We start from the raw sequence: 13,900 nt of genomic DNA on the forward strand, positions 1-13,900 counted from the left end.
ATTTTGATAGGAATTGCATTGAATGTGTAAATTGCCCTGGGTAGCAATGACATTTTCACAATATTAATTCTTCCAATCCAGGAGCATGGAATATTTTTTCATCTCTTTGTGTCTTCCTCAATTTCTTTCAGAAGTGTTCTGTAGTTTGGGGGGTATAGATCCTTTACCTCTTTGGTTAGGTTTATTCCTAGGTATCTCATGCTCTTGGGTGCAATTGTAAATGAGATTGACTCCTTAATTTCTTTTTCTTCAGTCTCATTGTTAGTGTGTAGAAATGCCACTGATTTCTGGGCATTGATTTTGTATCCTGCCACACTACCAAATTGCTGTATGAGTTCTAGAGATCCTGGGGTGGAGTCTTTTGAGTTTTCTATGTACAGTATCATGTCATCTGCAAAGAGGGAGAGTTTGACTTCTTCTTTGCCAATTTGAATGCCTTTTATTTCTTTTTGATGCCTGATTACTGAGGCTAGGACTTCTGGTACTGTGTTGAATAGCAGTGGTGAGTGTGGACATCCTTGTCATGTTCCTGATCTTAAGGGAAGGGCTCCCAGTGTTTCCCCATTGAGAATGATATTGGCTGTGGGCTTTGTGTAGATGGCTTTTAAGATACTGAGGGATGTTCCCTTTATCCCTACACTCTGAAGAGTTTTGGTCAGGAATGGGTGCTGTATTTTGTCAAATGCTTTCTCTACATCTATTGGGGGGATCATATGGTTCTTGTTTTTTTTTTCTCTTGTTGATATGATCTATCACATTGATTATTTTACGAGTGTTGAACCAGCCTTACATCATAGGGATAAATCCACTTGGTCATGGTGAATAATCTTCTAAATGTACTGTTGGATCCTATGGGCTAGTATCTTGTTGAGAATTTTTGCAACTGTGTTCATCAGGGATATTGGTCTATAATTCTCCTTTTTGGTAGGGTTTTTGTCTGGTTTTGGAATTAAGGTGATGCTGGCCTCATAAAACAAGAGTTTGGAAGTATTCCATTCCTTTCTATCTTTTGGAACAGCTTTAGTAGAATAGGTATTGTTTCTTCTTTAAACATTTGATAGAATTCCCCTGGGAAGCCATCTGGCCCTGGACGTTTGTGTCTTGGGAGGTTTTTGATGACTGCATCAATTTCCTCCCTGGTTATTGGCTTGTTCAGGTTTTCTATTTCTTCCTGTTCCAGTTTTGGTAGTTTGTGGTTTTCCAGAAATGCGTCCATTTCTTCTAGATTTCCTAATTTATTGACATATAGCTGCTCATAATATGTTTTTAAAATCGTTTGTATTTCATTGGTATTGGTTGTGATCTCTCTTTTTTCATCTGTGATTTTATTAATTTGAGTCTTCCTCTTTCCTTTTTAATAAGGCTGGCTAATGATTTATCTATCTTATTAATTCTTTCAAAGAACCAACACCTGGTTTTGTTGATCTGTTCTACAGTTCTTCTGGTCTCTATTTCATTGATTTCTGCTCGAATCTTTATTAACTCTCTTCTTCTGCTTGGTGTAAGGACAGTCTCTTCAATAAATGGTGCTGGGAAAATTGGACAGCCACGTGCAAAAGAATGAAACTAGGCCATTCTCTTACACCATACACAAAGATAAACTCAAAATGGATGAAAGATCTAAATGAGAGACAAAATACCATCAAAATCCTAGAGGAGAACACAGGCAACACCCTTTTTGAACTTGGCCACAGCAACTTCTTGCAAGATACATCCATGAAGGCAAGGGAAACAAAAGCAAAAATGAACTATTGGAACTTAATGAAGATAAAAGCTCCTGCACAGCAAAAGAAACAGTCAACAAAACTAAAAGACAACCTACAGAATGGGAGAAGATATTTGCAAATGACGTATCAGATAAAGGGCTAGTTTCCAAGATCTATAAAGAACTTCCGAAACTCAACAGCAAAGAAACAAACAATCCAATCATGAAATGGTCAAAAGACATGAAGAGAAATCTCACAGAGGAAGACATAGACATGGCCAACAAGTACATGAGAAAATGCTCCGCATCACTGGCCATCAGGAACTACAAATCAAAACCACAATGAGATACCACCTCACAGCAGTGAGAATGGGGAAAATTAACAATACAGGCAACAACAAATGTTGGAGAGGATGTGGAGAAAGGGGAACCTCTTGCACTGTTGGGGGGAATGTGAACTGGTGCAGCCACTCTGGAAAATTGTGTGGAGGGTCCTCAAAGAGTTAAAAATAGACCTGCCCTAGGACCCAGGAATTGCACTGCAGGGAATTTACCCCAAAGATACAGATGCAGTGAAACGCTGGGACACCTGCACCCCGATGTTCACAGCAGTAATGTCCACAATAGCCAACTGTGGAAGGAGCCTCGGTGTCCATCAAAAGATGAATGGATAAAGAAGTGGTGGTCCATATATAAAATGGGATATTACTCAGCCATTAGAAATGACAAATACTCACCATTTGCTTCAACGTGGATGGAACTGAAGGGTATTATGCTGAGTGAAGTAAGTCAACCGGAGAAGGACAAACATTATATGGTTTCGTTCATTCGGGGAATATAAAAAATAGTGAAAGGGATTATTGGGGAAAGGAGAGAAAATGAGTGGGAAATACCAGAAAAGGAGACAGAACATGAGAAACTCCTAACTCTGGGAAACGAACAAGGGGTAGTAGAAAGGGAGGTGGGCAGGGTGTGGGGTGACTGGGGGACGGGCACTGATGGGGGCACTTGACGGGATGAGCACTGGGTGTTATACTATATATTGGCAAATCGAACTCCAATAAAAAATATACAAAAAAAGAAGTGGAGAATCATGGTTGGTGCACTCAAGGTTTCAACACAATATTGGAAAGGAAACACTTACAAAACAGGTTTATGAGAAAAGAATATGGGTTTAATTTTGCTATTATAATAATTTCCTATGCAAAGCATTGCCATAAAACTGATTTCTTGTTATATATCTTTCCAAAAGTAGTTGTGTTAAGAAGGAATGGTCACACCAAGGAAAAAATATTATTTCTAATCGCAAATTAGAAATGGCATTTGGTAATTAGAGAGGCTTATCTGTTTCTTGTGATGAATATCAGAGTTATGTATACAAAACTTACATTTTCCTATAACTTATTTCTTCTAGAAAGCAAATAAATTAATGTGTGGTTATAAATTATTTCCTTCAAAACCAGCAAAAGCCTGACTTCCAGGGTCCTTTACCTCCAAGCATGCACTAATAATATATTTTAAACAGCATTATAGGCTATATGACAAGTCAATAATTGTGTGTGTATGTGTGTGTGTGTGTAGTGGGGAATGCAGAGCATTATGAGAACTTTCTATTTTCCACTCAATTTTACTATAAACCTAAAACTGCCTTAAAAATAAAGTTTATTCATTTGAAAAAAGCATACACATAAATATGTTTCACAAAATTACAGGTCATTCTGAAAAGTATCCCAAAAGCTATATTCATAGTGGTAGAAATTCTATTCACAAACCTTATATTCCCAAACTTTCTGCTTTACCTGTCTTCTTTAGGTACTTTTCTCTTCCTTTCTCAGTTATCTCACACTAATACAATAAATCTTTTTAAAAACTTAATTCCCTTAGCTTATATTATGTCTGAACTCTCCTAGAGATGGATCTCAACCTACCTCTGTGAAAGCATGAAGCACACGTATTTTATCCTTCCAGGAATATTTCATTCCTTGTTTCACTTTTTCAGAGAAGCCAGTGACTAACCATTCACCCATCTGTTAGCTTAATAGAATATTTCAGTCAATGAGGCTGGTGTCTGGAGCCAGGCAGGCCTGGTGGCACTGGGCTTTAGCCAAATATCTCAAACCATTTTTCTAAATGCTTTAGGTCCGGCAAAATACAAAGCTGGTTTTACCAAGTACTTTTTTCTCTTTAATTTCTTAATTTGTGCACATTGTGAGGAAAATGTAATCCATCTGTTTCATTGGCACTTAATTCGACAAACTACTGTTTTGTAAGAGTATTTGATGTCCAAGAAGTCTAGGAGAGTATTTATGAGTGTTTGAAAACCTCCACAACCCATCAGAACCCTTGGGAAGTGGGGTTCTCCAAAAGCAAATGGATCTCAGAATTTAGAAGGCACTGGTTTAGTAAAAAATACTGTGCTCTTAATATTCTTCATCTTAGAAAAGTTTTGTCTAGTACCAGCAGAAGAATTAATTAAAAATACAGTCTAGTGGATTTAATTATTAGGCTTTTGTTCTCAGTTTCTTGGCTTCTTCTAATTCTTTCTAATCCCCACTATTCCTAAGTGGTGTGATGTGTGGGTCCCAGCCCACATAATTTCTTTTTTCCATGCTCTGAGCATCAAAATATTATGTTTTTCTACAAAGGCTCTGATTACCTCTAAGTGATTCCATTTCCCAGGGGTCTGGCTGTCTGTGCACTTGAGGAGGTTTGCATTGTATAGGCTGGCATCAAGCATAGTCCACATCGCTAGCTCTGCAGTATCTCGATGTGTGTTATTTTTGAGAAGCCTTCATGGACTCATAAATTGTAGCAGTGCTGGGTTAAGGGAAGCTAAATAGATTTCCTTTACCTCAGGATTTGGGTACCTTTACTATTTTAGTAAATATTGTGCATCCCCTAGAGAGGACAGCATATGGGGCTTTGCAGTAATGTGTTCTTCCACAGAGCTCACTGTTCAGAGCATCTGGGTGGACTAAGAGATCTGGGAAAAAGCTTGGGAAAGTCTGACCCACATCTCTTCTCTTGGCATTTATTTCATTACTTTCCTGGTGTCTGTTGTCTAAAGACAAACCACAAATTGTCTTCTTTTTAAATTTAATTTTCTTTTCATTAGAAAAGAAAGGAGAAGCCTTCCATCATCAGTAGACAGTCTGAAGTATCAAAGAATATTTTGCAACAATTTGAATGGAAATACCCATTTATTGAACTGTTGCTCGATAGTATGGCAGTTTGGCTTTAAAAGAGCTAGTTTCTTGGATTAATTTCTACCAAACTGCATTACTATATACACTTTATCTTTTTTTAAAAAAAGAAAAGAATCCTATGAGAATTGGCACATGTTTACTAAGTTAGGAAAAGAAGAAGTAGAAAGAAATTTTTTAAATAGCTTGAAAATAAAAAGGAAATAGTGTTGGAAGTCTTTTCTATAATAATTTGTTCTATCTATCTATCTATCTATCTATCTATCTATCTATCTATCATCTATCTATCTATCATCTATCTATGTATCAATCATCTACTATCTATTGTCTGTCTACCCATCATCTCTATGCATACATGAAGGATATAAGAATTTGGAATTATTTGTTTTTTCCTTATTAAAACAGTCACTCTGAGATTAACCTTTCTCAAGTGACTGTATAGTATTTGTCTCAATCCCATGCCTCAGTTAGCTACCTTGTTAAAGAACGAACTTGGGAGATGAGTGGGTGGAGAAACTGCTTGTCTCAAAACACCCATGAGAAGAGTCATGTCCTTTGTCAGAGCATATAAATCTTTCAATTCACGGATGCCTTGGGAGATGTGTGTGTGTAGGAAAGAGAAGGAGGTCATGAGTTCATGACACAGAAAAGGAAAGAAATAACCTGCACCCTTTTCTCTGATGAGACATTTCTATCCCAGGAATGAGACATTTTCCCTTAAGCAACTTCTTTTTGCTCTACCTCTAATTCCAATCTCCATTTCAGGGCATAAGATATCACCAGAACACACAGTCACTGATTATTGAAATCACCTGGGTTAGCTGTGAGTCTTGCCCCCTTCTCTGCCATTGTCTTCCAGACCCCAGTTGATTCTCAAATGGTCATCATGCTCTCTTCCACTACCTTCACTCTGCAAGTAGGCCTCAGTGTGGTTTCTACCAACAAAAGAAGAAATTCACAAAAGATTCATGACTTCCTCTCTGTTTACACAAAACGTTTTATGCATATACATGCCACTATCAATGCATATATCTATTCATAAACCATTCATCTGACTCTTCATTCATGGATATATTGATTCATGTATGTATTCATCCACTTAACAAACATTTATTCAATACCTACTACATAGATGTTAAGGGTGTTTCCAAAGTTTCTCACTCCGTAACCAAGTAAAAGTCATCCCAGATTATCTGCAAAAGACTTCCAGATGAAATGTAAATACAGAGGAGGATAAATATTAAAGGCCAATAGCAACATTAATTGCAGGCTTAGTTACTTTTAGCTTACACATAATGATTTTTTTTCTTGGACTTACCCAAGATCCACATAATTCTAAGGACATAATATTAACATTACGTCCAGAATCACAGAGAATGACATTTTGCTTAAATATAATATTCCAAATAGCAAACTGAGTCAATAGTCTACATTTTCTCTATATTTCTGCTTCTGATTTTATTATGCTTTTGTTTTAGCTAAGTTAAAGTTAAGTGAAATATCATTGTGGAATGAAAATATCTTAGAGATAGAAAAGTGTGGTTTATAAGACATGAATAGAATTAAATGCTATATTGATGTTTACTTCCAGGATTTCTGTGTTAGGTAAAATTTAAATCGCTAGTGTGGAGGAAAGAAAGTATTTCTCTGAAGAAGTTTTCAATACATTTAAAATGTTCCTAGCTCTCTTAGATATTTGTAATTCTTTTTTTCAACAAAGCCCTCCTTTCTCTGCTTTGTTTATATCTGTTTTCCCAGAAGAGTTGTCTACGTTCAACGTCTTCAATAAGTTTCCTTCCTTTTCCTATTACATGGATGCTAATTTGGCTCCTCCTCAGTCATTATTCCTATTTGCCTACAATGAAAATATAGGGAGTAACCTTTGACTCTCTTCTACTTCTTATATGCCACATCCAATCCATCAGCAAATCATGTCAATTTTTCCTTCAAATGTTATTCAGGGTCCAACTGATTGACTCCCCACTTCCATCGATAAGTCCCTGTACTAAGGGGTTCAGCTGTCAAAGAAGCTGTTCAGAACTCAAAATGAAAATCCGTATACTTATAGTGTGTATTGTTGGAAAAGAATGTGATAAAACAACAGCCTTAGCATAAGGATGCATTCTAGCCAAGGGCTGTCTCACAGCTGAGCTCAGGCTCCAATTGTGCTCCTTCTGCAGGGTTCTATTGTTTTCTCTCAAAGATCAGGGACCACAGATGTGTGTGTTGCATGGAACACACTGAAACCAGAGAGCCCAAAATGGATTTTTGACTGGTACTTTTTATATCTTGCTGCTTATGCAGGAGGGAGGGAGAAAATCTCAAGCAGACTCTCCACTGAGTGGCGGAGTCCCAATGCAGGGCTCAATTTCATGACCCGGTGATCATGATCTGAGCAGAAAATTAAAGTTGATCACTTAACCAACTGAGCCACCCAGGGGCCCTGGAAATGCTGAATTTTAAGAAGTGTGTTGGGGCGGGGTGTGGGGGTGCCTGGGTGATTCAGTTGGTTAAGCATCTGCCTTCAGCTCAGGTCATGATCCGAGTTTTGAGATCAAGCCTCACATCAGGCTCTCTACTCAGTGGGGAGCCTGCTTCTCCCTCTCCTGCTGCTTGCTACCTCCTCCACCTGCTTGTGCTCTCTCCATTATATCAAATAAATAAAAAAAAATCTTTTTAAAAAGTGAATGTATAATATCTGCCTGGAGCAGAATTAAGGAAAATGTCTTACAAATTCAGAAAAGATCATTGCTTTTAAATTTATAAATGTGAGTAAGGCATTGAAAAATAAGGGTAATTTGTTGTTGTTGTTAAACTATAAATCAAGGCACTGTGAGATAAATCAAGATCACCGCTCAAATTTCTAGATGTGAAGAGGCCTCCAGAATTCAGACACGGCTTCCCACTGAAGAGGTAATAGATTGCATAAAGAATATACACTGAATCTGAGCTCTGGAGCCACACATCCAACTGCCCATGTTTCTCTCTCCCATGCTCCTCAAACTCATCGTGTCAAAAGCTTCATCTCCCCTAGACAAATCTGTGCTAATTTGTGACCCTGTGCTAATCTCAATCTCAGTAAATGGTATCAGCATCATTTACCTGAAACAAAACAAAACCCCAAATCCTAGGAGATTTGTTTAACTCTTCTCTTCCTCAGCCTCAGAAACCAACCAAACATCAGTTTTATCCAGTAAATATTTGTAGATCCATCTACTCCTTTCCATTACCACTAACACTGCTCTAGTTAATGCCAATGTTATTTTTTTACCTGGATTCTGACCAATATCTCCTAACTGATCACCCACGTCTTTCCCACCAACCTCTATGTTCTCCATGTTTCAGCCAAAGTGAACTTACAAAAATGTGATTTGATTATGTTGCTCTTTTACTTCAATAATTTCTCATTATTCCCAACATAAAGTTCAAACTTCTTTACATTAAAAGGCCATCAGTGACCTGGCACTTGTCTAGTCTCCTGGCCTCAAATCCTCTACTCTCTCCCTTGTAAGCTAGGATACCAGGCTGAATTGCTTTTAAAATCTACAGTGTGCCAGGGTGAATTCTTCTGTTTTTTTTTTTTTTTCCCATATAAATTCCTCAGGGAAGTTAACCTTGACACCCGTATTGTATAACCTCCTACCAAACATACACCCAGTTCTACATTGTGAAGTCAGACACTCGCACTTTGCATTTCCACAGCCCTCTGTAACTCTTCTATCCAAGTACCTATAACACTTTCTTGTAGTCATTTCAGCGCATAGGTATTTGAGGCCAGAAACTCTGCTTTTAACTCTTATAATGTCTACAGCAGTGTAGACATACATTGTACAAAAATGTTTGCTTTAATTATAAATAAATTCACAATTACAGCAAAACAACTACAACTACCACAATAAAACCCCAAAACTTGAGCTCCTTTTGAAAAATTCATAGAATATTCTGTACAGGGGCCCATGTTTTCTATGATCTCTGCTATCTATTCTTCTCCAACAAAAATTGTTTCCTTCATTAGGATATCTATTTGGTCACTGCAGGAATTCATATTTGTGATTATAGCTTCTAAATTCCTTGGGACTAAGGATCATGCCTATCTTACTTACCTCCAGATTTCCAATATCAAGCAAAGTTTCCAGGCAAAATACAGGCATTGGATAAATATTTATTGAATAAATGAGTGAACTGAATAGAGACATTAGAGAAAGTACATTCAGACAGGGAAAACTATGTAAATTAAGCAATTTCCAAGAGATTTTAATAAGAGTATTATAATTATGTTTGGAATTTTTCTTGAAATCATGGGCCTCAGAAGTTCCTCTAATTATGTGATTTTTCTGGCCTTAAGTATTACTTGCTGGGAGTAAGTAATGACAATTCTTAGCTATATCCTTTGTGCACTCTTAAATTAAGATTTGGGTATCATTACTGATTTTCATCTTTTCTCTATTACTATGTAAGAAACTCATTGTTCAACCCAGGAGTATATGGTATGTGAGTGTAATGTGTCAGCACATTAAACAAAACCTGGAAACCTTTTTAATCAATGCCATGAAGGTGGTTAGTACTGGTGTTGTGGCAAAGACTCTAAGAACTTGTTACAAAGGTTAATGATGATGTGATTTCTATTTACTGGATAAATAGCAGGGTCTGGAGCCCTTTGTAGAAACTTGGTCTCTTTTTCCCTTCAGCATAGATTTTCTCTGCCCAGAAGAAATCAATTAATCTTTTTATGCCCAAGTTTATGCCTCTATAAACTGCAGAGAGCTCTCGCTACCTACGCTCAGAAGAATGTTCTGTTAAATAATGAAGTCATGTCTGAAAAGCACTATATAAAAACAAAGTATTATAATGTTTTTTTTTTATCAAAATTAGCTTGTTTTCCAGTTTCTAACTAGTCTGTAATAACTGCAAGACAGTCCAATATTTTCTTGACCCCTTTTACTGGGTTACTCAAGTAGCTCCTAGGAATGCTAATGTGCATACATAATACTACATATATTGTAAACTAGTTCATGCATAAACCATTAGTTTTTAAGTACAGCACAAAGTATTTCTGTTGAAAAGAAAATGAGAGGAATATGCTTCACCTTCAATATTTTCCAAGCTAAGCAATGTGACTCGCCCCTTTAACATGTTTAGATTCACTTTCTGTAGTAAATATTCAAAAGTCACTTATTGGGGAAGAACAAAAGTGTGATACTACTTTCTCTGAGCCAATAAAGGAACCTCTGAACTTTCAAGCAATAGAAATTTCATAAGAGAGCATTGGCACTGGGGAAGCACTTGCATATTGATGCAGCAAAGCTTAACTAAACAACCAATTGCTTAAAATAGTACCAATCTGACCTTCTCTTTTCACTGCAAGATACAATACTGTTTATTACGTGCTTTCAGGTTGCAGTAAAGAACGTTTCTCCACATTATGCAGTTATTCACTACCTTTGTTCAGTCTTCAATTATATTTAGAGTTTCGGATATTGCAGAAAATGTCTTTATGGGTTTTGTACTTTACAAAATTCAATTAAATTCTAATTTTCATGAAGCAAACTCACTCTTCATTCTAGATAGTACAACAGAAAGTTGTCAGAGCTTTAGCCATATTGAGCCTCTATCAAAATATATCCAGGGGCACCTGGGTGGCTCAGGTTCAGCTTTCAACTCTTGGTTTGGCTCAGGTCATGATCTCAAAGTCCTGGGATCAAGCCCCTTGTTGGGCTTTGGGTGGATCTGTTTGTCCCTCTCCCTCCCTGCCTGCTCCTTCCCCTCACCCCTGATCATTCTTTCTCTCAAAAATAACAAATAAAATTCTTTTAAAAACAACAACAACAAAGAACAAAAAAAAAATGTGTCCAGAGAGGGAAAGGCATACAATAAATGTCTGAAGTTAATAAAAAATGTTTTATTAAGATATATTTCATTATGATTATTTTCTTGAACTTTTTTCATTGACTCCTTATCAAATGGTCATTTACATATTGCTTTCCTGAATCAAATTTATCATTTAAAACATATATTTGCCAAAAGACGTTTTCCCTCCTCTTTAAAAATAGAAAAGGGATATTCTTTCAGTTCTTCATGAAAAAGATTTTTTTTTTTGGCAACTCTCCTCTCTTCAATGAACTGGGAAGATATCTTAAGTCTGAGGAAGGGTTCTTACCCCTCAGAATACCAATCCCATGTAATGATAGTCTAACTGGTCTTGGTGACAAAGACCTGGAAAAGGGAAGATAAGCAAAGGGGGTCTTGGTTTAAGACTAATAGGAATGAAGATTTAAGTGCTAACTTGTGTTGTAGGACAGTTAAGGAAGACTTTCAACATGGTGGTGAAGGGGAGTACAATGGAGAGCTTCTACATGATAGCAAAAGCCTCCACCTTTATTTTGGAAGGAAGGGAGGACTAAGCATGTTTATCTTGAATTTGCCTATATAATTCAATCATTCCCTGGCATGAGCTCCCCCCCTACTTACCAGAAGCCTCCTCACACCCAGGAACATATGTTTTCAATTGCAAAGTGCTTGCAAGAAGACCACCTGCCAGCAAAGGGAATGTTTTCCCTCTCCCAGTGGGGGTCTTGCAGACAGGTTTTAATGTAGTTAAATAGGAACAGAGCAAGAAGCCTGCAAGAATGATCTTACAGGCTACTCTGCTTATTGAGATTTTCTTTTAAATGGAGAAGGGAACTGTGTAAGATATTAAAATGATCTTTTTTATTCTCTTTATCAGCCCTCCATCAGAACTCTGAGTCTTTTCTTCCCTATACACCTCTCTATATTTCTTTATTCAGCCACGTTTTGTGATATGACCCAATAGCTTTAACTAAATGAATACAATCCTTTAAAAGTTTCTATTTTTCAGTGCCATTACTCTAAAGCAAATACAAAAATCTGACTATGAGGGTAGATGAAAACAAATATTGTTTACACTCTGCCTATTATACTTCGGAAGTGCAGAGAAAATATGGGGGCTGTTGAGGAACTAATTGCTGAAACATTTAAGTACTAAAGTTAATACTTGAGCATCAAATGGCAACATTTTGTGCAGAAAGTAAAGTTGTTCGGGGGAGCTAGGGTAGAGGGGAATAAAGGAGAGAAGAAATCAAATATCCTCAAAAGAGTTTAGGAATGGGGTTGTTCCTTACTTATCCTCCTGGTTTTCTTTTCACACATACTCAGTCATTCTATGAAGTGTAAACAGATGCTGGGAATTGGAGTTCTGGGGTTCAGTAAATGTTTTTTTCTTCTAAAAAAACAGGATAAGGAAATTTCAGCTGCCATATTGGGGAGAGAATAGGCTGTGGACAAAGGGGTCACTACATATTTTATTTCATAAAATCATTCTCACAATCAAATGCGTAGAGGAAGTGCTTCCTCCTCTGATGTTCCTGGAGTCCTCTTCATCCCCCACCCTATGAGAGGACTTTATATTAATCTCACAAATCCAGAGAATGCAAGTAAAATAACCCCATCAACTGTGATAGCCTTGTGTGGGGGTCTGAGTACACTGGGCCTCATCCCAACACTGCAGGCACATTCCACAGGAATGAAAATGATCTGAGACACCCAGCCGCAGTTGACAAAATCTAGGAGGCAGGTGACAAAGTGATGACATGGTCAATGATGACAGCCAAAAAGCAGTTCCAAGTTAATATCACATACAGAGACTTGCACCAGCTTCATTCTGTATCACATTGTTATGTGATAGACACAAACTGCAGTGAGGGGAAGAAAAAAAAAAAAAAACTCATTCCACAGACCTTCACTGTTGTGTAATGAGATTACAATGCAAAGGTTTGCTACCCATGGGAGGTCTTTGAGCAATTCACCACCCAGGAACCCAAAGCAAACTAGATGAACTTTGCTTAAAACAATAAGCTGAAGGTTCTGTATTATATTACCTCACCAGGCAGAAGTGAGGAGAAGAAACTGGAATATAAGAAGGAAATAGGTAAACCTCCTAGGGTTACTTTCTCATGACACATTTCTCTTGAGAATTCATAGGTCAGCACTGTTTTATAATAACCTGCTTTTAAAATTACATGACAGAAGCATGTGTAATTTGTGTTTTCTGACCCGAGAGCAATCTCTCAGTAAAACAGCGTGGCTAAGTGCCTGCCAAGGCAACCCCTAGTCTGTAATCCTCTAGGAAGTAAGGGTGGAGAGTATTCCCGAAGTATCCATTGCTTTCTCTCGTTTATTACGGGGAAAATCTATTGCTTAACGTGAATTTTTGTTCTTTGTCTCAGAAGCCCCACTGTCTGTGCAAATCATGACGTTTGTACCTTCTTGCTCTACAAGGAGGGAAATAGAATTTTTTTCCTTTAGCCAAAGAAAATTAGAATTTATGGGATTTATTTTCGTGGCCCAGAGCCACACACCTCACACCTCACCAAATACTCTTCTGTAGCATGTCTCCATAATTAGAATGAAAGAAAAAGTAGTGTTTGAAGATAAAATCTACTATCTTGTTCAGAATACTCACACTGTGGCAGAAATGGATTGCCAAGTTTTAGAACAAGGTAGAGTTCTGAAAAAAATCCTTTTTTTCCTCCTCATCATGACTGTATTGACCTTGAATTCAACCAATTTGACCTTCGGCCTGTCACCTAGCCTTCCTGTTCCTGCCGCTCCCTTCTAATCTCCGTCCTTCCTTCCTTCCTTCCCTTGACAAACATGTATTGATGACCACTTACTCTGTGCCAGGCAGTTGTGCTAGGCTCCAAAGGTGAGAGAAAAGGAATCCAAAATGTAGGAAAAGTTTTCTCTTTTACATTTCACTTTATACACTCCTAAAATATTTGAAGTTTCTCCCAACAAGCTTGTATCACTTTTTTTAAGATATTCTAAAAGAATCTTTTTAAAAAATAATCATGCTATCCTAATACAGCTTGACAATTTTTTTTTCTGTAAAGGATAAATAGTAAATATTTTAGGCTCTGTGGGCCATATGGTCTCTGATGGAGCTACTCAATTTTGCCAACCACAGTGTGAAAGC

At 37.4% G+C, this 13,900-nt stretch overlaps 1 protein-coding gene across 3 annotated transcripts in view; it reads right to left on the bottom strand.

Annotated features, from left to right (window-relative positions):
* LOC144316120 (uncharacterized) overlaps positions 1-13,900 on the bottom strand; it is a 480,356-nt gene that overhangs the window by 127,402 nt on the left and 339,054 nt on the right. For all 3 annotated transcript variants that reach the window (XR_013381954.1, XR_013381950.1, XR_013381955.1), the window contains exon 8: positions 5,721-5,843. The gene's annotated coding sequence lies outside the window, so the exon portion shown is untranslated. The remainder of the gene's footprint in view (positions 1-5,720; positions 5,844-13,900) is intronic.

The sequence above is a fragment of the Canis aureus genome, chromosome 1 (genome assembly GCF_053574225.1).
Source record: "Canis aureus isolate CA01 chromosome 1, VMU_Caureus_v.1.0, whole genome shotgun sequence".
NCBI lineage: Eukaryota > Metazoa > Chordata > Mammalia > Carnivora > Canidae > Canis > Canis aureus.